Genomic DNA, 25,487 nt, shown 5'->3' on the forward strand with positions numbered 1-25,487 from the left:
CACAGATGTCCCAAATGTTGAAAACTATTTTATTGCAAAAGCATGCATTTTCTATTTTAGTGAATGTCACCATATCTCCCCAGCTATTCCAGTCAGAAATCTGAGAATCTTCCTATACTCTGTCTTCTAAATTTCTCAGTTAAAATTGATGGGTTATAAGCTTCTAACTTATGAAAAATCACTCTTTTATCTTTATCACATTACTGTATTAATAGGGTAAGTTACTAGTTCTTACTTACATTAAATCGATATTTCCCCCTACATTTTCTGTACACAGCATTAAATAAGTTGGCATGAGGAAAATGAATTAAAAAGTTTATCATATCTAAAGTCACTCAAATCTTTGTTCATATCTAACTCTTGAAGGCAGGATTATTGGACATCATGATTTACAGCTGTCCCTCCTGTAATCTCTTCCTGGTTTCTGCCCTCTGCATTGTCTCCTCTTTGAAAGCTACTCATGGTTCTCCCCTTCAATGGGCTCTCATTATTTTCAAGTTAAATACCAACTTTAGTTGGGCTTTCACAGTCTTTTTATTTCTGGCCCGGGTTCACGTTTCTGGAAGATTAAATTCTTCACACTATATATATATATATAACAAATATTGTGCAGTTAAGTGGCTTCTTAAATGGACTATGCTGTTTCTAATTTACATGCTTTTGCACATGAAATTCCTATTATATAGACTGACTTTCTCTGCCTACTCATTGTTTAAAGATTTATTTGAAATATCAACCAACTTATGAAGAATTCCTTGAAATTCACAAAGTTAGGTTCTCTCCCAATCCTCTGTATTCCTATTGAGATATTTTTTATGGTTATTAAAATTGCATCAACTTCCTCAACTTGAGTTCCTTGAGGGTAGAGAAAATGCCATTTTCACCTTCAAATTCCAAGTTAAAGTTACCATACTAGGTACATATTAAGGACTAAATACATCTTGAGAAAGGAAGGAAATAGGTGGAGAGGTGAATTGTGCAGCAAGAAGGGGAAATTCTCCATGAGTGCTTTTAATTTATTTGATTTAAACAATGGAATTTGTGATTTCATAAAATTCACTAGCTCTGTATCTGCAATGTGTATTTTTATATTTTCCTTCTCTTATTATTGGACATTGGATGACTAGGATGTTAGATTGTTTTTTAATATACTTCAATTACTTATATATACTTATATATAATGACAACCTGTACTCTAGAGACTGTCATTTGCCCTAAGATTTATACTTTGGGGAGTCAGCTGGCATTTAGTCAAGAAGCCTACCCTTCAGAAGTTGATTTAGTAATTACTGTGACTATCTCTACAAGCAACATTGCAGTCTTTGCTAATTTTTACAGTACATTTCAGAAAACAGATTTTGATTTGTGATAACAACGGTCTGTTAGTTAGCAGGACAAATTTTAAAAATGAGATATTATTGGTAAAATTATTAGTGTTCAGCATTTGTGGATTGACTAAATTTTTTCAGAGTCGCTCCCTACTCTTGCATTATGGCAAACCAGATTGTCTGGATTCCTGGGAATAGTGCATAAGGATTGATTCCAAATGGTTCTATGTCCACGTATTGATTCATAGGATTCTGATGTTTCATTCAGTAACTGAACTCTGCTTTCTAAATATTGTTTCTGACATAAGTTAACGTTTCATGGTTTGTGGTGGGAGAATATGAGTCAACAGAAAATTGGAATTCATCATCTTAATTGGACAAGCTGTGATAAAATTCTTCCTGGAAAATATTTGTTTAATAAATGCTTTATATGTTGCAAAATTTAGTTGATGATGAGTTTTAGGGAAAGTGACTAACACATGAAATTCTCACTTTGGCAGCTACTCTTATTAAGAGTTATCAATATCAAATTGGATTGAGTCAGCCTGAAACACTGGGCCTGCCTGAAAGTTCCTCAGCAGCAGCTCTATATGATATGGTGCAGGAAAAGCAGAAAACGATGACAGGTTTGGAGATAAAGTGCTTGACTGTCGCTGCCTCTGTTGATGAAGACAAGTGTGCTTGCCAAAACTCTTTTACAAATGTGCTGAGGTGTTTCATAGCAGACAAACAAAACTTTCATAAGGTTAGGCAAGATAGAAAACCCTTCAACATAATGAGAATGAATCTCTTCTATCTGTTGAAGCTCTATATCCTTTCCTTTCTTTTAGCAGACCATAAAGAAAAACCACTTAAATAAACACAGGCTTGAGCCTCCAAAAATTATTTATTCCTGGTCTACATATTTCCCTTTCTTAATTTCTCTCTAATTTTAACTCATTTAAAGCCTGTAAAATAAAATTATTTATTCTGATGCTTTAACTCTTATTCTCCCATGAGATTTAAACTCCTCCAGGCCAGAAACTATTTGGTCTTTGGGAGGACCCCGGATAAGGAAGTGGAATTAGAGACTAAAATAATGAATTAACCCTCCCTTTCAACTCCTGGCAGGAGGGGATCTTTTCAGAATAAATTGTCATGTTTGCCTAAGGAAGCACTGTCTCACATACGAATTCTACACTTGCATAAACCAGGCTCCCTGATGATACAGCCTGTACTGTCATGTACTGGCATCCTTCCCTTGACTTTAATTAACCCATCTCCAAGACACGGCTCCCTCAGTATCACACTCCTCAGCATGTTGGGTTTTGGCTGGACTGCTTAAGAATTTTTCAATTCCTTCCAGTAGGAACTGAAAGTTCTGTCTACAGAGAGAAATGGCTCAGCCTTCATTAGGTATGACTTGGTAAATTTGACTATTATGACTTTGTCCCCTTACACAGTTTCTAATGTTCCAGATACCACAATTTTTCCCAAATACATAACAATAAGCCATGGTTTCTGCTCATTTAGTATAGCACCACAGGCGATTTTCACCATATTTAAAAATTTTAAGACAGTGTTATTAGTGCACAAATTTTTTGCCACATGATTAGGTCATAGCTACATTAATGAAAATTGTGCACTACGTGGACATGTATTCTGTTAAAATGTATTCTCCATCAAGACAGAGCATTTCTATTGCTTCAGTAGATAGAAAAATACACCCCCATCATGTGCATTTCCTACTCCTCAAAACTTGCCAACGTGCTACCTTACATGGAAAAAGGGTCAACACAGATTGGGTTAAAGTTAAAGATACTGAAATGTAAATTGAGACTTAAATTTTACTGGATTATCCTAGTGGGCCCAATCCTGAATTATTCAGAGCAGAGAACCTTTAGAAGCTGTGGTCAAAGCAAAAGAGATGTGACTACAAAAAAAAAGTCAGAGAGGTATCATGGTGCTGACTTGTAAGGTGCAAAAAAAGAGAAAGAAATGTGGGGCACGTGTGTGTGAATTCTTCCCAGAGCCTCCCAAAAGAAATGTAGCCCTGCAGATTCCTTGAGATCCATGTTGGACTTCTGGCCTACAGAACTATTAGACAATAAATTTAAATTTTTTAAGTGACTAAATTTGTGACATTTGTTACAGCAGTTGTGAATACTTACTAATTATCTAGGACAAAGTGGGAAACATGAAATGAATGACTATCACACAACTATGTAGAATTCCATAGCATTATAAAACAATCTGATTTCTAGGGTACTAGAATAATTTTTATTGCAATTATCTAATGTATTTTATGAATTGTGTTTATCTAATTTGCAATCATATAATAGATTTAATATATTTTCTCTTACATTCTTCACTCAAAATTCTATTAGATGTTAGCTTGACTATTAGAAATTAGTTCCCCCATCATGGGCCTAATCTTCTATGAGTATTTGGAAACATATTTTTATGTTTCTGCTAGAAAACAATACTGGGCACATCAAAGGGAATCCCTATTATTGAATCCCTTATTGAAAAAGTGATTAAAATTACATGTAAATTCCATAGTCATTTTTTTTCTTACTCATCTGTCCACTGGATAAAGGGAGCAACAGTCACAGAGTTTTCACACTCACACATTCACATCTTAAAAGCTCTATAGTTATTCAATCACCTTCAAGAATCAAGGCTGTTGGAACAGAAGCACTATCTCACATACGAATTCTACACTTGCATAAACCAGGCTCCCTGATGATACAGCCTGTATCATAACCTTCATCCCTACCACCATGACCACTTTGTTCATGAGCTCATTTGGTAATGACAGGAGTTGCTGGGGAAAGAGGCTGACTGTTATCCACAGAATGGGTCATCTTATCCACTTGATTATTAAAACATTCCTATGCTAGAGTCACTCTATGGTGCACATTCACAAGGAACAGAAATATCTTCATGTTTTTAGCCCATTCAGAAAGGTCTATCCACATACCTCTTCCTCAGACCTCTTTGTCTGCAATTTTCCATTTATGGTCTTTCCAAGTCCCTGACCATCCAGCCAAACCATTAGCAACATCTCATGAGTCAGTATACAAATGCACATCTTGCTAGTTCTCCTTCCAAGCAAAATGAACAACCAGGTGCACTGCTCAAAGTTATGCCCATTGGAAGAATTTTCCCTCACCACTCTCCTTCAAGGAGACCCCAGGAAGGGATTGTAGTGCTACAGCTGTCTGCTTTCAGTTCAACAGTTACAGGTATTTCCCTCTAGCTACTCCAATACACCAAAAACTGAAAAGAGATATACATAGCATAAGAATAACCCCTGGAATGGACTCTATTTGAAATCTTTCACACACCAAATAAAAAGCTAATAGGGAGGAATGGGGTATGGGATGTTTTGGGTGTTCTTTTTATTTTATTTATTTATTTATTTATTTTGTATGCTGTATGACAGGGTCACCTTTCATTCTTTTCCATGTGAGTAGCCTGTTATTGCAGCACCATTTGTTGAATTTTGTTTGTTTTTGTTGGTTTCTTTGTTTTGTTTGTTTGGGAAGTGCATGGGCTGGGAATGAACCTGGGTCTCTTGAATGGCAGGCAAGAATTCTACCACTGGATTATGCTCACATCCCTATTTTTACTTTTATTCTTATTTTTATTGTTTTTGGAGAAAATAAATTGTTCAAAAATTGATTATAATGATGAATGCACAGCTTTATGATGATATTGTGAGCCACTGATTGTACACTTTAAATGATTATATTTCAATAAAAAAAATCTTTGCAGAAAAAAAGAAAAAATAGTCCATGTATAAATATGATGATGTCTCTAATTGTTATTATATGATTAACGATTGAAGTTTGTAAAACAGGCAAAAATATACATAGTCAGTCATTTTAATTGCTTCTTTGTATATGAAATTAATTCCTTGGCCCCTTGTGGTCGTTAGGTTCAGGTGTCAACTTGGCCAGCTGAAGGTGCCTGGTTTTAATGCTGTGGACATGAGCCAATGGCATGTGAACCTCATCTGTTGCTGATTCTATCTGCAGTCAACTAGTCGGCATGCCTGCTGCAATGAATGATTTTTGATTTAATCGGCTGGAAGCTTAAATGAGAGAGCTCAATGTAGCAGAGCCCAAGCAGCTCAGCATACCTCATCTCAGCACTTGCAGCTCAGCCCAGGCCTTTGGAAATGCAGAAAGGAATCACCCTGGGGAAAGTTGTTGGGACCCAGAGGCCTGGAAAGAAGGCCAGCAGAGATTGCCCTGTGCCTTCCTGTGTAAGAAAGAACCTCAGTTGAAAGCTAACTGTCTTTCCTCTGAAGAAGTATACATTTTTAACTAAATAAAGCCCCTTTTATTGAAAGTCAGTCCGTCTCTGGTATGTAGCATTCTAGCAGCTAGCAAACTAGAACACCCTCTTAGTTCTTTCTGTCCTCATTAGACCCAACGTCTATTGTTCTAACTCTTCACCGACCTTCATGTCCACATTGATTCAATTGATTTCACTTTCTACCCATGTTCACTGTGTCACTTTCTATCCATGCTCATTTATCTCAAAAAAAATCTATTCCATTGCCTAGTAGACATATTATTTGTCCTAGTGCAATTTCTCTCCAAGATACACATACATCTATTTCTTAATTTCTCTACTTTCTTCAACCACTCAACATCTCACACTCCATCCTCACTCTCAGCAGATAACTGCATACAATTCCAGTGAAAATATTAAACCAAATATACAATAACTTCAATTTACCTGCCCCTGAATCCATGTACATTCATAGTGCCTCTCTATTCTTATGGAGGAGACCTAGTCAAGGTCAAATTCTCCAATTGTACACTAAAGCCCATCATCTCTCAGTTCTCCAAGGATATTGCCCCAACTATTCTCTCAATCTCTCCACCTTTATCCTATATCATTGATTTTCTTTTTTTAGAATAATGTATATATTAATTTTCCAGTGCTTCTCTGATAAACACCACATATTGGGTTGGCTTAAAAAACAGGAATTTATTGGCTTATCGTTTAGAAGCTAGAAGTCCAAAATCAAGATGTTGATAAGGGAATGCAAGAGTCAGTAGGGTTCCGGTGATGGCAGTCCTTTGTCACATGACAATCTTTCTCTTTCCTCCCCAGCTTCTTCTAACTCTAGCCTTTCACTGACTTAGTGTATCTGAATTTCCTCTCTTCATAAGGTCTCTAGCAATTATGGACTACAACCTACCCTGTTTCAAACTGACCATACCTTAACTAATTGTAGCATCTTCAAATGGTCTTATGTACATGTATTAGTTAGGGTTCTCTAGAGAAACAGAGTCAACAGAAAATATCTGTAAATACAAAATTTATAAAAGTGTCTCACATAACCATGGGAATGTACAGTTCCAAATCCGTAGGGCAGGCTGTGAAGCTGATGACTCTGATGGAGGGTCTGGATGAACTCCACAGGAGAGGCTCGCCAGCTGAAGCAGGAACAGAGCCTGTCTCTTCTAAATCCTCCTTAAAAGGCTTTCGGTGATTAGATTAAGCATCACTCATTGCAGAAGACACTTTTATTAGCTGATTACAAATGGAATCAGCTGTGGACGTAGCCAACGTGATCATGATCAAATTCTATGAAATGTCCTCAGAGCAACAGACAGGCCAGCACTTGCCCAACCAGACAAACTGGTACCGCCACTAGCCAAGTTGACACATGAACCTGACCATGACAGCCCATCCCTTGTCAACTTGGCAGCTATACTTATCACCTTAAACCATACCTAATTTCTAAATAGAAAACAATAAAAGATGCATTTTTTCCCTCACCTAACTGTACTCACCTGTGCTGCATATAACTGGAAACACATTAAATCTCCCCAGAATAGAGTACAAGTCCTTGGGTAATATGCATTCTTAAACTTGATATCTTACAACTTAAATAGTACAACATGAACGAAACAGAATTACAATCCTCATTTCTGTAACTGATCATGTGGTTGTAGTTCATATTCATCACTACCTTCTTGCACTACCCATTCCGTGTTGCCTTTACCTTCAGCAAGCACTTCAACTGGCCATGGTTCTTTGCCTGGCGGGGTGACCCAAGCCCTCATTCCTGAAGTTTGAGAGCCATTGGTAGTACTGCCTGGATTGGGTTGTTGCAGGTTTCCATCGATTTTAATCACAGAGCATGGTAGTACTAAATGATGCCCTAGGGGATCTCCTATATTCCAGGGAAACTCTTCTTTATCTCCATTGTGTAGTTGCAGTCCTATTAGTCAGGGTCAATCACCCCAGCCAGTAATGTAATCCCCTTCTTGGCTTGTTGATCCAGGGGCACGAGTAGCCCAAAGTGACCAGGTGGCAGCCTTAGGTTCCAGTTCAATGGAATCATTGTTGTTTCTCCTGGTGGAAGCACTCACCCTTTTGTAACTAAAACCTGTAGATCAGTAAGCTCAGGGTCACAGGGACAGGAAGCAAAAGTTTTCTTAGTGGATCACTAGGGGAAATACTGAGTGGTGCCACTCCTATTTCCATCCCTTGGTTCTTGGACCCATGGATCCTGGCTCTGGGAGAAATAGCACCATACAGTGGATGCTGATTCAGAGCATACACAGCTTACTGGAGAACATTACCCCAGCCTTTCAAGGTATTGTCATCACCTTGTTGGCACCATAATTAAGTTTTCAAAAGACTGTTCCACCATTCTGTCAATCCAGCTGCTTCTGGATGATGGGGAACATGGTAAGATCAGAGAATTCCATGAACATGTGCCCATTCCCCACACTTTATTTGCTGTGAAGTCTATTTCGTGATCCATTCCCCACACTTTATTTGCTGTGAAGTCTATTCTGTGATCAGAAGCAATTCTGTGTAGAATACAATGATGATGAATAAAGCATTCTGTAAGCCCACAGATGGTAGTTTGGCAGAAGTATTACATGCAGGAAAAGCAAACCCATATCCAGAGTATGTGTCTATTACAATTAGAACAAATTTCTGCCCCTTCCATAAAGACAGTAGTCCAATGTAATCAACCTGCCACCATTTATCCAGCTGGTCACCTCAGGGAATGGTGCCATATCGGGGGCTGAGTGTGGGTCTCTGCTGCTGGCAGATTGAGCACTTAGCAGTGGCTGTAGCCAGGTTAGCCTTGGTGAGTGAAAGTCCATGTTGCTGATCCCATTCATAACCTTCATCCCTACCACCATGACCACTTTGTTCATGAGCTCATTTGGTAATGACAGGAGTTGCTGGGGAAAGAGGCTGACTGTTATCCACAGAATGGGTCATCTTATCCACTTGATTATTAAAACATTCCTATGCTAGAGTCACTCTATGGTGCACATTCACAAGGAACAGAAATATCTTCATGTTTTTAGCCCATTCAGAAAGGTCTATCCACATACCTCTTCCTCAGACCTCTTTGTCTGCAATTTTCCATTTATGGTCTTTCCAAGTCCCTGACCATCCAGCCAAACCATTAGCAACATCTCATGAGTCAGTATACAAATGCACATCTTGCTAGTTCTCCTTCCAAGCAAAATGAACAACCAGGTGCACTGCTCAAAGTTATGCCCATTGGAAGAATTTTCCCTCACCACTCTCCTTCAAGGAGACCCCAGGAAGGGATTGTAGTGCTACAGCTGTCTGCTTTCAGGTGGTACCTACATATCATGCTGAACTATCTGTAAACCAGGCCTGAGTTTTCTCTTCCTCAGTCAGTTACTGCAAGGAACTCCCCAAGAGGCCATAGCTCTGGTCTGGGAAAGAGAAGGTAATGTGACAGGAGTGGAGACCATGGGCATTTGGACCACTTCCTCATGTAACTTCCTCATATACTTGTGCCTTCAAGACCTGTTCTGGCCCTATCTCATATATAGCATTTCCATTTTATGAGGAAGTGTTGCTGCATATGCCCAGCTTTATAGCTTGGTGGGTCAGAGAACACCAAGCTCATGATAGGCAACTCAGAGGTCTCATGGTACCTTGGTGGCCCAAGGTTAAACGTTGAGTCTCAACTAAAGCCCAGTAGCAGGCCAATAGCTGTTTCTCAAAAGGAGAGAAGTTATCTGCAGCAGATGGTAAGGCTTTGCTCCAAAATCCTAAGGGTCTGCCTTGCAATTCTCCTATCGGGGCCTGCCAAAGGCTCCGAACAGCATCTCTATTTGCCACGGACACTTCCAGCACTGTTTTATCTGCTGGATCATACGGTCCAAGTGGCAGAGCAGCTTGTAGAGCAGCCTGGACCTATCGCAGAGCCTCTTCTTGCTCAGGTCCTCACACAAAAGTGGCAGCTTTTCTGGTCACTCGATAAATGAGCTGGAGTAGCACACCCAAATGAGGAATATGTTGTTGCCAAAATCCAAACAGACCAACTAGATATTGTGCCTCTTCTTTAGTTGTAGGAGGGGCCAGATGCAGCAACTTATCCTTCACCTTAGAAGGGATATCTCGACATGCCCCACACCACTGGACACCTTGGAATTCCACTGAGGTGGAAGGCCCCTGTATTTTTGTTGGATTTATCTCCCATCCTCTGACACGCAAATGCCTTACCAAGAAGTCTAGAGTAGTTGCTACTTCTTGCTCACTAGGTCCAATCAACATATTACAAATATAATGGACCAGTGTGATGTCTTATGGGAGGGAGAAACAATCAAGATCTCTGTAGACAAGATTATAATGTAGGACTGGAGAGCTGATACACCCCTGATGTAGGACAGTGAAAGTATATTGCTGACCTTGCCAGCTGGAAGAAACTGTTTCTGGTGGTCCTTTCTAAGAGCTATTGAGAAAAAAGCATTTGCCAGATCTGAAGCTGCATACCAATTACCAGGGGATGTACTTATTTGCTCAAGCAATGATACCACATCTGGAACAGCAGCTGCAATTGGAGTTACCACCTGATTGAGCTTACAATAATCCACTGTCATCCTCCAAGACCCATCTGTTTTCTGCACAGGCCATTAGGAAAGTTGAATGGGGATGTGGTGGGAATCGCCATCCCTGCATCCTTCAAGTCCTTAAGAATGGCAGTAATTTAAGGTATTGCTTCTGACTTACTATTTTTCTAGTTAAGGGCATTTCTAGTGGCATTCTCTTAGCCTTCCCCACCATAATAGCCCTCACTCCACGAGTTAGAGAGCCAATGTGGGGATTCTGCCAGTTGCTCAGCATGTCTTTGCCAATTATACATTCTGGAACTGGGGAAATAACAACATAATGGATCTGGGGCCTCTCTGTGAGATGGACCTGAGCTGAAACTCCATCGATCTTCTGACCTCCATAAGCCCCCACTCTCACTGGTGGACCAGAGTGATGTTTTGGGTCCCCTGGAATTAATGTCACTTCTGAACCAGTGTCTAATAATCTCATAAATATCTGATTCCCCCCCCCCCCCCAGGCAACAGTTACCCTATAAAATGCCATCAGTCTCCTTGGGGAAGACTTGGAAGAAGATTAACAATATGAATTTGAGTCAGTGGAACAGGGTTCTCCCTCAAATGGACCTGGTCTCCCCTTCATTCAAGGAACTGTGGGTCTGTAAACTGTCTCAAGTCTGAAAATTAAGAGGCCCTGACTCTGCATTTTTATAATTCAAATTAGACTTCTGTTCACTTGACCTGGAACTCTTTTGTTTATACAGCTCAAACAATAATTCAGTAGATGCCCATCTATTGTACTTCTAGGTACCCCCTGATTTACTAGCAATGCCACAAATCTCTGCGAGTCAGATTATTTTGACTCCTGCCTTAGGTTTGCTGTCTATTATAATAGCACCTCCACCCTGTCTTTGACGATTAGGTGCTGCCACCTGGCTTCTGCCAACTCAGGATCCAGTCATTTCCATTATGTTTAAGGACTCCAGCTTAGTGACAGCAGTTCCCACAATAATATCTGACCTACAGAGAAGTGCAAGTACAGAGCTCTTCACAGATGACAGCACTAGTCTTGCAAATTTATTTCTCACAGTTCTGGTAAAAGGTGCATCTTCCAGACACTCCTGGGATGTAAGAGCAGGCTTTGCATGATAAATCTACCCTAACATTCCAATCACTCTAAGCCTCTGGATCTGCTCATCTATATTATACCAGGGCAGTTCTGGCATTTCAACCTCAGGCCATGTCCACCACCATTTGGCCCATGTTTCAGCCAACCATCCAAACAAACTGTTACTGCCTTTTCTAATCCCTAGAGCTGTATCAATGAATGCAGAATGTCTGCTTTGTGGACCCATATCAATGAATTCAGTCTGATCCAACCTTATATTACTCCTACCATTATGCCGCACTCTTAAAATCCATTGCCACACATATTCCCCTGATTTCTTTCTATAAAAATTGGAGAACTCACAGAGTTCTTTTGGAGTATAATGTACCTCCTCATGTGTGATACTTTGTACCTCACCTTTAAGGGCCTGTTGGTACTTTAGTTATAGGTCTGCAAGAAATGAGTGCTGGTGGGGGTGGGTCATGAAAAGAATTAGAAGTATCTTCCAAGCCATTTGCTTCAGCGCATTCAATTTTAGTTTCATCTGGTGAAACAGGATTAATCACTCTAGGGCTAATCCCTTCAAGTAGAGTTTGGGTGGCCAACTCCTCAAGGCAGGCTGGAAGTGTGGCAGCTATGTCCTCAGGGCAGATTATTACAGGGTTATCTAGAGAAGATCCATCACGATCTAAGGTTTCAACCTCTCCATCAACATCATTATCGATCCATATGTCACCATCCCATTTTTCAGGGTCCTACTCCTTTCTAATCAATGCCCTCACTTAAACAGCAGGCACCATGCAAGATTGAGGTTTCAGTTTACACTGTAAAATTGCTACTATAACAATAAGTTTCTGAGTTTGATTTTTGAAGATCTCAAGTCTATGGCTACATGAAATAAGATTATCCTCCAGTACACCCATGGAAAAGTTTGCATCTGTCAGATTATAAGCTTCTCATTTGAAGGCTTAAGCCCATCCCTCTCACTCATTAATGTATACAGTGTATCTTAACAACAACCAGACAATGTCTCTATACCTCCTGTTACTACAAAACTCCATAAAAGTGTCAAAAACATCCCCCAAAACCTGGTTTCATACAGTGAAGTATTAGAAGAATCAAATGGTGATATTTTTACTATCTGTTTTGCCAACTCACTCCATGGATTGACAGTATCATTCTGATTACAGGAATCAGAGTCCTTAGTGCCTGTAAGTCTAGTCAGAGTAGAAAATCAATCATAAAAACCCATTTTTATTATTCCATTTTTTAAGAACCACTACTGGTACCAAGTTGTATTAGTTAGGGCTCTCTAGAGAAAGAGTTAACAGGAAATATCCGTAAATACAAAATTTTAAAAGTGTCTCACATAACCATGGGAATGTACAGTCCAAAATCTGTAGAGCAGGCTGTAAAGCTGATGACTCTGATGGAGGTCTGGATGAACTCCACAGGAAAGGCTCCCCGGCTGAAGCAGGAAGAGAGCCTGTCTCTTCTGAATTCTCCTTAAATGGCTTCCAGTGATTAGATTAAGCATCACTCCTTGCAGAAGACACTCCCCTGGGGTGATTACAAATAGAATCAGATGTGGATGCAGCCAATATGATCATGATTTAATTATATGAAATGTCCTCATAGCAGCAGACAGGCCAGCGCTTTTCCAACCAGACAAACAGGTACCACCACCTAGCCAAGTTGACACATGAACCTCATCATGACAGTACAAATGGTTTCACACCTACAGGATTATGTATTAACATTCCAAAATGTCTTTTATGGGAAACATGACTCAATTCCCAACAATCTCCTTATTTAACATTTTACTTAAGTGTCTAATATCACCTCAAATTTATTAATAAATAATTTAAAATATTAAACAAATTTAATAATAAATAAATTAAAGCTGAGATCCTCATCTTTGTCTTCAAAATTGTTCCTCTATCTTAGTAAATAGCAATGTCATTCTTACAGAGATCAGGACCCAAAACATGAAGGCAGTCCTAGCTTCCATGTTTTTCTCTCACAACCCTTCCTCCATCTAATCCATCAAAACTAGTTTTGCTTTAATTTCAAATTGCAAACAGATTTTGATTCATATCATCATCATTTCTTGCCTGGATTCTTGCATTGGACTCCAAACCGACTTCTTGTTTCATCTCTTGCCCTTTGTTACAGATTGAAATGTTTTTCCCAAAAAGATCTATCGATGCCCTAACCTCCAATAACTGTGAATTTAACCTTAACTGGAAATTTGGTCGTTGCAAATAGCATCAGTTAGTTTTGATGCAAAATTCCTCCTGATCTCTGGAACTCTCAATTCTCCTTTTAAAGACCTCCAATTGATTGGATGAAGCCACCCACATTATTGAGGGTAATCTCCTTTACTTAAAGTCAACCAATTATAGACTCTAATCTCATCTACTAAATACTTCTATAGTGAGAACCAAATAATTGTTTGACAAAACAACTGAACACCATAACTGAAACAAACTGACACATAAATTATAGTTGTTGCTATAACCACACAGAGAAGTGGTGTGGTGCCCTTCATCTTTAACTTAGAGAGCATATAAATTTCCAGTATTAAGTAGTGATATATCAGTACTGGAATACTTACTGGTATCCTCAAAGGGGGCCCCTTGGTTACCTTCTTAGCTACCTTTTCCCACGAGAGGCAAGGGGAGCCCATGGCAAAGATTGAATTACCCCTCTTTACTGTATCGGTGGAGAGCTTTCCTGGCCCCATTTTTCTATGATTAACATATTTTTCTGCATTCAAATGATGCACTAAGAGAAAATTTAACTGCCAATTGCTACATTGTAAAGTGTCTTAAGTTTGTAAAATCAGATCTTCGTCATACTTCCTTAAACAAAGTTGGCAAAGCAGACTCAGAAGAGCCTTTCACATGACATGTGTCCCTTATCCTTACTCCCATTACATCTGCCTCCATATCAGTTTCCTTCACAAATATGACAGATATTTCATAACAGAGGCTGCACCTTATTATGTCTTGCTTTTCTGTATTAAACACTGCCTGGATAAACAGACACTGATCCTTGTTTGTGAATGGATATTTATGCATTCCTTACATGTGAACAGAGCTTATCACAATTCCAGGAAGCAAATAGAACTAAATACTCACTCACATACCATATCCTATAATTCTTGTATTGCTTCAAAATTCCATGATATATCCAAGTTCCTATTTCTTTCCTTCTATAAATTGCAGTAGCTACTGTATATAAAGCAAAAAAAATAATATTATAAACATCATAATGTTCTTTCTAAAAACTAATTATAATAAGTAGTAGTAAGTACAAGTATAGTATTTGAACAAGATAAAGCATTAATCTTCTTGTTTAGAATGAATGTAAATGTAATACTATTTTTGAAAATGGCTACAAATTCTACACATTTGTATATCCAGATAATAATTATAAGGAGTAACAGAGAAAGTTATATTTTTTTGATAAGACAAATGATTAGTTCCTTATTGAAAAGGTAGTATTGTTCAGCAAGAATAATTAAACAAAATCCTGAATATCTATAATCATATTGAGAGTTTTGTTTCTGGGTTGTTCCCTGTTTGCTGAATAATTCTTGTAAACATTAATTATTACCATTATTATTATTATTTTAGTCCATCCTTATTGAGAAGCTTGTTCTTAATCCTGGTGAAAACTCAAAGGGTTATTGTGATTGTGGTGGTTTGAAACTGTATGTACCCAGAAAAAACATGTTTTAAAATGTAACTCATTCTTGGGGATGTGAACCCATTGTAAGTAGGATACTTTGATTAGATTACTTCAGTTTAGGCCCAGAAGGCTCTTAATGCTACCGGAGTCCTTTATAAGAAAACAAATTCCATACATAGAGGGAGAAAGCCATGGAAGTATGAAGCTGAAATTAATGAAACCTGGAAGAGAAGGGAAAGACCAATAATCTTTTCCATGTGGCAGAGGAGCCAAGGATTGCTGGGAGCTGGTTTTCAGGAAGAAAGCACCACCATGATAATGCTGTGATTTGGACATTTTCTAATCCTCAAAAAACAAAAAATGACTGAAATTTCTGTTTACACCAACGCATTTCATGGTATTTGCTTTGAGCACCCTAAGAATTTAAAATAGATCCTGGTACCAGGAAAGTTGGGTGCTACTAGTGTGAATAACAAAAGTATAGAAAGAGCTTTTGAATTGGGAAATGGGTAGAAGCTGGAAGAAGTTTGAGCTGTGTGTGATAGCAAAGGCCTAGATTGCTTTGAATAGACAGATGGTAGAAATATGGATGCTAAGGTACTTCTGATGAGGCCTTAGATAAACGATAACTGTGTTATCAGAAACCAGAAGAAAATCAACCCTTGTTTTACATTGGCAGAGAACTTGTCAAAATTGAATTCTTCTATCCCATGTAAGGTAGACCTTGAAAATGTAAGGCAGACCTTGAAAATCATAAATCTAGATATTTAGCTGAGCAGATTTTAAGCTTTGTGGTGAGCACAGCCTAGTTTCTCCTTGTAATTTATTGTGAAATGAAAGAGGAAAGCGATAAACTGAGATCTGAATTCCTATACACAAAGAAACCAGAAACTCATCGTGCCCTGGTTTGGAGCAGTTATATACCCCGGAAAAGGCCATGTTGTTTTAATCCATCCCTGTGGGAGCAGACCGATTGTGGGTGGGGACTTTTGGTCCAACTGAGATGTGATCCAGCCCATTGGAGGTGGTCTTAATCCTGTACTGGAGCCCTTTATGACAGCAGAGAGAGAGAAACCTTTGGGGACATTTTGGAAAGAGCTTAGAGAGAACAGAAACTAGGAGACAAGGGACAACATTTGCTGGACATGCAGCTTCTCATGTGACAGAGGAACCACAAGTGTCATCAGTCTTTCTTCAGGGAAGATATCCGCTGTTTTGAAACTGTTGTGTATTCCAGAAAAACTGTGCTCTTTAATCCTCATTCAATATTGCTGGGTAGCATTTTCTTATTGTTTCCACGCAGATGTGACCCACCCAACTGTGGGTGTTACCTTTTGCTTAGCCGGTATTCATGGAGATATATCTCCACTCATTCAAGGTGGGGTTGCTTACTGGAGCCCTTTAAGAGAGAACCATTTTGGAAAAAACTTGAGTCCACAGTGCCAACAGAGCCCACACAACCAGGGACTTTGGAAATACAGAAGGATAAAGCCCCCAGGGAAGCCTTAGGGAATTAGGAGAGAAAGCTAGTGGACATTTCCATGTTGTCCTCCCTGTTGAGAAAGAAACCCCACATTAGCCCTTTCTTTGGAGTTAAGGTATCTTTCACTGGAAGCCTTAATTTGGACATTTTCATGGCCTTAGAACAGTAAACTTGCAACTTAATAACTGTCTTTTTAAAAGCTGTTTTGTTTCTGGGATACTGAACTCTAGCAGCTTACAGATTAAAAGAGAATCTTTCTGTTGATGCCTTAATTGGAACATTTTCATGGCCACAGAATTGCAAATGTGTAAACTAATAAATCCTCACTGTAAAAGCCAACCCATTTCTGGTATACTGCATTCAACCATCTTGAGCAAACTGAAACATGTGATTTAGAAAATTCTGAGGTTCCAGAAAATAAGTCCCTGGAGAACAGATTTCTATTTGAGAGTTTAACTGAATGTGGAACCAGTCTGCAATTTCCTTACAACTGAGGATTGAAGGCTCTGTCGAAAGTTCTTTTGTCTGATGGTTAGAACTAGCGTGTACTATATGCAAAACCAATAATTTGTGTGTGTGTGTGTGTAAGCTCTGGGTGAATGGAACCATTGCCAACCTATACCAAAAGGGAGAGAACAGATTGAAGGAAAAATCACCTTAAGGTGAGAGCATGGGAACTGAGATCTGGAGCAAAGACTTCTTCTCTGGCCAAGAGAGCAAGCCTATGCCTGTGCATGGGAAGAGTAAGCCTGCCTTGGCCCTTGGAGAATCTTCAAACCCAATGTTCAGTAAGAGAACTAACACCCTCCTCCACTGTGGTGAGAGGGTGGAGCTTGAGTCACAGGGATTGTGGGAAGTATGGTAGATACCCCAATGCTAGGAGAGGGTGGAGCCTATGTCCTGGCATTCATAGAGAGCCTGGCCATCACCAAACGTTTGGAGAGTGTGCAGCTTTCACTTAAGGATTTGAGGCAAACAAGGTCACTGGCAAAGTGCTTGTAAGGTGTGAGGCTGTGATCTAACGGAGTATACTCTGCTGTGCTTCAGAACTGTGTGGGACCCATGGCCCCTGTTTTCCTTCCAATTTGTACATATGGAAATGAAAGTGTATATACTATATCCTATGCCTGTCCCTCCATTATATTTTGGAAGAAGATAACTTATTCTCTAGGTTTCATAGTTCCACAAGTAGTGGGAAGTTATGCTCCAGGATTGACCCCACCCTTAACTGATTTTGACAAGACTTTATACTAAGCATTATTCATGAAATGATTTAAGGCTTTAGAAATATTGTGCTAGAATGAATGTATTTTGCATATATAAAGATTACGTCTTTTTTAAGACCAAAGGGTGGGGTATAGTGGTTTGAAGTTGTGTATACCCCAGGAAAACATATCCTTAAATTTAATTCATTCCTGTAGGTGTATACCCATTGTAAGTAGTAAGGTATGGCCCAGGATTGGTCTTAATCGTTTATAAGAGAATGAATTTCAGACAGAGAGTAAGCCATGAAAGCAAGAAGCTAAAATCAGCAAACTAATAAGAGAAAGAAGAGACCTAGAGATACCCCTGTGTGCCTTGTCATGGGACAGAGGAGCCAGTGATTGCCTGTCACCAGTCTTTAGGAAGAGAGCATCAACTTGATGATGTCTTGATTTGGACATTTTCTAGGCCCCAAAAGCATGAGAGAATAAATTCCCATTGTTTAACCAGATTCATTTCTTGGTATTCCCTTTGAATATCCTAAGAAACTAATATGGTAGGTATTACAATTATTTCTATTTTTCCCACTAGTAAACAGACTCAGGGAATTATTTTCTCCCTTAAGATTGTATCTTAGTTCATTGTGATGAAGAAAAGATTCAAATACAAGTTTTCCACCTCTAAACTATTATGACATGTTTGAGCTACCTGCTTAAAACTTACTGAGTATCTAGGGATGCACAGATGTTTCAGTGGTAGAATGTTCACCTTCCATGCAGGAGACCTGGGTTTGATCCACGGACCATGCACCTAAATAAAAAACAAAAACTAATGAGTATTTAGAACAATCTTGGACCTTTCTCAGTGATCACTGAGCAATGAATCTCTCTCTTCCCCTCTCTCTCTCATCACACACACATACATACACACACACACTACACACCCATAATTTTATGGAGGTAGGGCTAAACATCAGCACAGGTGATGAAAGAGAGATTTAACTAGGCCAGATAACTGTTCATTCTTACATTGTTTGTAGGGGAGAAGTTAAATTCCAATTCAACTCTCTTTTATTCATAACCCAGCTTAATCACAACATATTAAAATATCATGTAAAAATCTTCTATAAAAAAAATTCTCTAAAAACATCCTGCTGATTACACATCACGACTGTGGACATTTTGGGATTATTGTTTGCATTAAATTATTTGAATGTTCAATTTTAATTGTGTTCTTTAAGGCCTGAAGAAAAATTGTTAATGGAGCAATGCAAGACCTACATTGTTACTTGGGAGAGAAAATATTTGCATGTGTATATGTATTCAATATGTTTAATCTTTATAGACATTTTGGATCAGATGACAAAACAGTTGGTCAGATTATAAACTATGTCATCAGAATTGATTAAATGTAGTTTACACTCTATACCCAGATTCAAGTTTCAGCTTTCTCATTTACTAGATCTGTGAATTTTTGAAAAGTTATTATTCTTTCTGGGCCTCAGTTCTCTTCATTTTTTGTTGTAAAATGAAAGACATAGGTTAGTGATTTCTCTAATACGTTTTATCACATTTCATGACACCACAATATTGCAGTAAAACACTTGTATACAGTATAAGTAAAACAACAAACAGAAATGCTCTGCTCATTCTCCATGTACACTTTGGATATCATGAGTAGTGAATACTAAACTCGTACTTCTTATTTATGTATTTCTTGATCTCATTTTGTGGACATTTCCTTTGCAGTAGCCTCTGGGCACATTTTCAGGATGTAATAAGAAAAGAGACGCTATCTGCAATCTTAATTGTATAGCAGGATGATAAACTCACAGACAGAAAGCTTGTCTTCTAAATTTAATTTCCTCTAGGCTCGTTAGGAAGAATATACCAGGGAATATAAGTGCTCTCATCTCAGGTCATTGTATTACATGAACCTTTCAATTCCTATGTCAACTAGTACTAATACATACGAAGACTCAAGGCATATTTTAGAAGAAGATGCATGCTACGTATTTTGCTTTGATTTAAGACACTTTTGTGTGGTTTATGTCTGCCATAGACCTATTTAAATTGACTGCACTAAACAATTTTTTTATTAAGTTGTGCTCAGAAACTGTTTGATTGACATTAATATTTGCATTCCAGAAGCCATAATAGAAAATTCAATTTCTCGTTACTTAAAGAAATTGTCTTTTGTGTAAGTAGGTTTACTGTAAGCGGAGAACAACCTAAAGCACTACAGCTACTTTTTAATCTCAGCATAGAGAATCGCATTTGTATTTTAATTTATTTTATTTTAGGTCATATTCTTCATAGCAGATTTTCATATTCCCATCACCTCTAGGAAAATGTTTGCTTACGATATAAATGTACATTAACATAGGAATCAAAGGGAAAGGATTTTTATTAATAATGTGAATATTTTATGTACTTTTAGATGCACAGAAAAGACAAAAAAATGAATCAGGGTAACAAAATTTCTTCCTAAGAAATAGAAACAAAAGCCACATGTGGCAAGTACTGACAATGGGCAATGTAAGGTTCTTTGTTTTATAGAAATATTTTTAATTCACGCTCACAAAAACTCTACACAGTGGGTAAATTTTATTGTTTTATATGGACAAAGGAACTAAAAATCAGAGAAATTAAATTGGATGTTCAATATCAAAAACTATTTAGCTATTGCAGATGCTAATTGACACTAAATTCTGACACTGGTGCTTTACAGATGCCACAAATTATTGTTCTATGGGTCCTCTTGAGAAGTGAGGTTCATGTTTCTTTTCCTTGAATCTGTGACTTCTTGATCAGTAGAAATGATGCTTTGCCAGTTTGTGGGTCTGTACCTTAAGATAGAAGTGATTTCCACTTCTTGCTCTTGGAACACTTGCTCTTGGAGATCTGAGCTGCTGTGTAAGATTTCCAATTACCCTGTTAGGGAAACATCTAGAGACTCTAAGACCAAAGAAGGAGAGTCACCTAACTGATCACAGCTTTTCTGCCATCTCTGCCAGGCACTGGCAATGTGTGTGAAGCTATTTTAGAAAGTACAGTCTTCAGCTGTCAAACACAAAGTGACACAGTCAATTTTGTATAGGAAAACTACTGGATGCTCCTAAGAGATTTCAACACAGCTTTAAATACATATTACTGTTTAGAGCTGTCTCATGGAAGGCAGATATTAAGTTAATTGTTAACTATTTACTAGACCAAGGCTGGAAATTAAAATACATAACTGACATTCTTCCTTGAAAATCAATTACTTCTGAGCCTACACACTGCTCATGTACTTAGTGCATATAGCATCTAAGTAAATCTTACTAAAGGTTGTTTCTGATTATGTCACAGTATTGCTCAAAAATCTTCCATGATTCTTCACTGGTCATAGAAAACGAACAAAATACTTTCGTTGTTCCATTATATTGCCATATGAGTCTTTTCCTCCTTTAGCCACCCTAAAACAAATGCATCTATGCTCTGATTATTACTATTATTATTATTTTTAATTTTTGGCATGGGCAGTTTCCGGGAATTGAACCCGGGTCTCTGGCATGGCAGGCGAGAATTCTGCCACTGAGCCACCTTTGCACCGCCCACTTCTATTATTTTTGATTCTTAGTTTTCATACATACACGGATACACAATATATAATGTTAGAACAGGGACATTATATCAAAAATAATAACTCCCACTCAGATAAAAGATAAAAAACTAAAATGGAAGCATACAGCAGTAGGGATTATTGAAAATGTCTTTATTAGCTACTGGGCCTACCAGATGGAAGGAACTGGACTGCCCTTGCTTCCATGGCTCCAGTCTCCATGAGAGATACTTCTTTGCCTATTTATTTCAAATTGAGACTTTAAATTATATTTGGGAATATGCCTTCTCTGGGGGCTGACCAAGTTTTAGAGTCTACTTCTTGGTTGTCTGATGACTTTTATGAGTCAGAGTCACACTCAAAAACTTTTTCAGTCCAAACTCATGCTTTATTTGGCAAATACATATTCCAATAAAACTGAGAATAGTTCTAAATTATTTTCTATCTTTTACACATGTCTAAATATTGTTCTTAGTTCTGTTCTAATTCTTTATTCTCTTGGCCTGAATTTCCTTATTCTCAAATTGAGAGTGTTATTTGGAAAGTGGCTGAACAATCGACTTGGGTGGGACACAATATCCTTACTTGAACTGCTGAAGCAAATAACAGGCATTCCAGAAAGATAGAAATCAGCTAATGGAAGAGAGGTACCAATTAAATAAATAATTAAAATAAAAATGTCCTTGGAAATAGTAAACATTATAAATATTTGTTAAGCAACCAGATGATTGAATGCTTCTAAAACTTTGGAAAGCATAGGCCAAGCACGTCAGATTTCTTAAAGAAATGACCCTAAACCTAAGAATCCATTTTCGAGTCAAGACATTTATCACCTGTCAGGGTGAAAGTAAGGGACTTGAGGATATGTAACAATCTATGCAGAGAGTTCATCTCCCATTTAAACTCTCTCAGGAAAACACTTTAGATATATGAAGCAATGTTACAATAAGCCAAGGGGAATTCAGGTTAAGAGAAAAATGTAAACAAAGTAGTGAATAATAACTCAATCTCTGTTGTACTAGTTGTCAGTTGCTCCATTACAAGTTACCACAAGCATAAAGGCTTAAAACAGCACACTTTCTTTTGTTTTTAAATCTCAGTTTCTAAACAATAAGAAGTCCAGGCATAGGTTGGATGGATCCTCTGCTCAGGGTATTACAAGGCTGCATCTCATCTGTATTTTCATCTGGGGCTCAATGTCATTATGCAAGTCTTAGATCTGTCAGCAGAATTTATTTATTTGCAGCTGTAAAACTAATAGAATCAGGTCTTTTCAAGAGCAGCAGAGAAGATAATTTTTTACCTCTAGACCCCCTTTTAAAGGACTTGTCTGATTAGATCACATCTGTCTGATATAATCTCCATTTTGATTAATTTTAAATTAACTGCTTAGGTGATTATATATGAACATATAGAATTGTCATATAACACAATCAGGGGAAGAAATGTCCTTAATTTTGTCCATATTCTACTAGTTAAAAGCAAATTACAGGTCCCATTAATTCTTAAGGGGAGGGTCTTGGACCACAGGTATTGATAGCTAAGGTTATAAAGCATGATGGCTATCTTACCACTTCTAAGTGAATAAGATGAGGAATCTTTGAAATGGGTAATGTTAATGCTAACCAGGATATATAGGAAATTACATTCTAGACAAAAAAATCTAGAATGGAGGTTACGAATGATGAATGAAAAGCATCTCAAAATTTAAATGGCAAGAAAGAGAGAAGGATAGAAAAACATGGATGAAAATAAAAGTATTTTAAAGATCTCATTTTATTTATGTTAGATGTGGTAGTAGGGAGAAAGAAAAGGATTTTTTTAGACAAATAGTGTATCTTATTGAGGAAAATATTTCATATATTATTTTTAAATCGTAAGTCATCTGCTTTAAATAATGAAACTAGAAAAAGGAGAAAAATCCATTACTACAAAGGAAATTCCAGTAGAATTTCCAAACTACAAGTCTGAACTAAAATGACAAGCAACTCAAAAAGAAAAGTAAGACAAAAAGAGATAACTAATACATTTTTAATATAATGGAAAAATAAAAATAAAATATATTTCATTATACTAAAATTGAGTAAATGGAATGCAATCCTTTAAAATCAGAGCTGATCAGTATTTTTTAAAAAATGGATTAAGAGCGGTGTGATGGTGATTCAGTGGCAGAATTCTTGCCTGCCATGCTGGAGACCCAGGTTCATTTCCTGGACCCTGCCCATGAAAAAAAAAAAAAAATCTGAAGAATGGATTAAAAAAACTTGCAATACCAGATAGAATTCTTAATGGAAAATTAAAACTGAAGGGAAATTAAAAGCAGGAAATGGCAATTTAAAAGAAAAAATGGCAGTATTTTTCTAAGACCCAACAATTACAATGTAAAGGATTATAAACAGGGATACTAGGTAAAGCTAAAAGTATCAAATTTGAAACCATATTTAAAATGCAAACCTAGTATGAAAAAACTTAGCATTTTTCTGAACACACATAGATACAACAGCAGCACTTCTTGTGGAAGCAAGAAAATAACCTCTTCTTTTGTTTTTTTAACATTTTAAATTGTATAATGTAACATATATATAAAGCAAAGAAAGAAAAATGCAATAGTTTTCAAAGCACTCTTCAACAAGTAGTTATGACAGATCCCAGAGTTTGTCACAGGCTACCATACCATCATCTCAGATTTTTCCTTCTAACTGCTCCAGAACATTGGAGGCTATAAGGAATAAATATATATATATATATATTTTTAACATCACAATCAACATTTTTTTTCTTTTTTGTGAAAAATAACATATACAAAAAATAACAAGTTTCAGGGCACAGACCGCATTTAGTTGTAGAACAGATTTCAGAGAATAATCTCTTCTTTTTTAGACACACCAGTAGACAACATTTCCCAATCTCCCCTACAGTTAATCTGGCCATGTGATGGTACTCTAGCAAATGAAATATGAGTAAAAGTGATGTGTGCTACTTCCTAGCATTGTCCACAACACCTCCAAAACTTTCCCTCTTATGCTTTTGCTGAATGGGATGTAGATGCTCAGTTACTTAGAATCCGTATGTTGATCCTGGCATGGTACATATCACCTAAATATAATTTGCAAGACAACAAAACTTTTAGAGAAAAACATAGGAGAAAATCTTCAAGAGCTAAGAGTAGGCAGAGTTCTTAGCTTTGATAGCAAAGTTCATGGTATCTATTACATTCTAAAAAAGGCAATAAATTCTATACAGAATTACACATATTAAACACATGTTTAACCAAGAATATGCTATATATATATATATATATATATATATATATACACACACACATACAGACCACAACTGCTTATCTGCATAGAATAATATGAATATTGATAAAAATAAGGAATACAAAGTTTGTTGTTAGACTACACTTACCTCTGTTATCAAAAGTCATCTTAGAGAGAGTGGGCCACAGTGACTCAGCAGACATAATTCTCGCCTGCCATGCCAGAGACCTGGATTTGATTCCCGATGCTTGTCCATGCAAACAAAGAAAAAAAAAAAATCTTAGAGAATGAGGATGATTTTGGTGAAGTAGGAATGAGATAAGCCAAAAAAATGAAAAAAATATATTTAAAAAGACATGCAACAGACATCCATATATTAATAAAACATGAGTATGTGGATACATATAAAGATATTTTAAACAAATTATCTGAAAAGTTTAGGAGGCGAAAGGGTGAGAAAGAAAAAACATAGACAAGGAAATTGAAAGTGTGTGTGTGGGGTATTTCTGGGCTCCTGGGCTAAGCTCACCAAATCCAAGACGGAGGGAGATGAGTCAGCGCCCGGGCGATGGTATAGGCAGTTTTTAAGCAAGGAGTCAGCTGACGTCCGGAAGGGGCGGTTCTCCAGAAGTCAGGTGTCCGGAAGGGGAGGTTCATCAGCTCCGGAAGTCAGGTGTCCAGAAGGGGCAGTTCCAGAAGCCATGTTGGGAGGGGCAACACAGGCTCCACAGCTCCAGTTGTAGTGCCCTTCCCCAATTATGTTCTTACAAGTAAAAATATAATTGAATGTCCACGTGTTCTATGGCCAGTTGACTTTTATAAAGGGTGACAAGTCCACTCATTGGAGAAAAGACAGTCTCATCAACAAATATATGAATATAAGATCTAAAATCATAACACTTTGAGAAGAAAATATAGGGAAAATATTCAAGAGTTTTTATTAGTCAATGGATTCTTAGA

The 25,487-nt window shown here is 37.7% G+C and overlaps 1 long non-coding RNA gene across 3 annotated transcripts in view; it reads right to left on the reverse strand.

The window, feature by feature from the left end:
• Positions 1-25,109, reverse strand: part of LOC143663553 (uncharacterized) — a 119,738-nt gene extending 94,629 nt beyond the window's left edge. The window contains exons 1-4 of one of the 3 annotated variants that reach the window (XR_013166030.1): positions 25,057-25,109; positions 24,676-24,774; positions 18,385-18,471; positions 14,422-14,515 (exon numbers count right to left, since the gene is read on the reverse strand). This is a non-coding gene — a long non-coding RNA (uncharacterized LOC143663553). Of the gene's footprint in view, positions 1-14,421; positions 14,516-15,799; positions 16,375-18,384; positions 18,472-24,675; positions 24,775-25,056 lie in introns of those variants that run through there. The other 2 variants (XR_013166031.1, XR_013166029.1) reach the window with 2 other exon arrangements.
• Between the last annotated feature and the right edge of the window lie 378 nt (positions 25,110-25,487).

This window comes from Tamandua tetradactyla, chromosome 19 (assembly GCF_023851605.1).
Source record: "Tamandua tetradactyla isolate mTamTet1 chromosome 19, mTamTet1.pri, whole genome shotgun sequence".
Classification (NCBI taxonomy): Eukaryota; Metazoa; Chordata; class Mammalia; order Pilosa; family Myrmecophagidae; genus Tamandua; species Tamandua tetradactyla.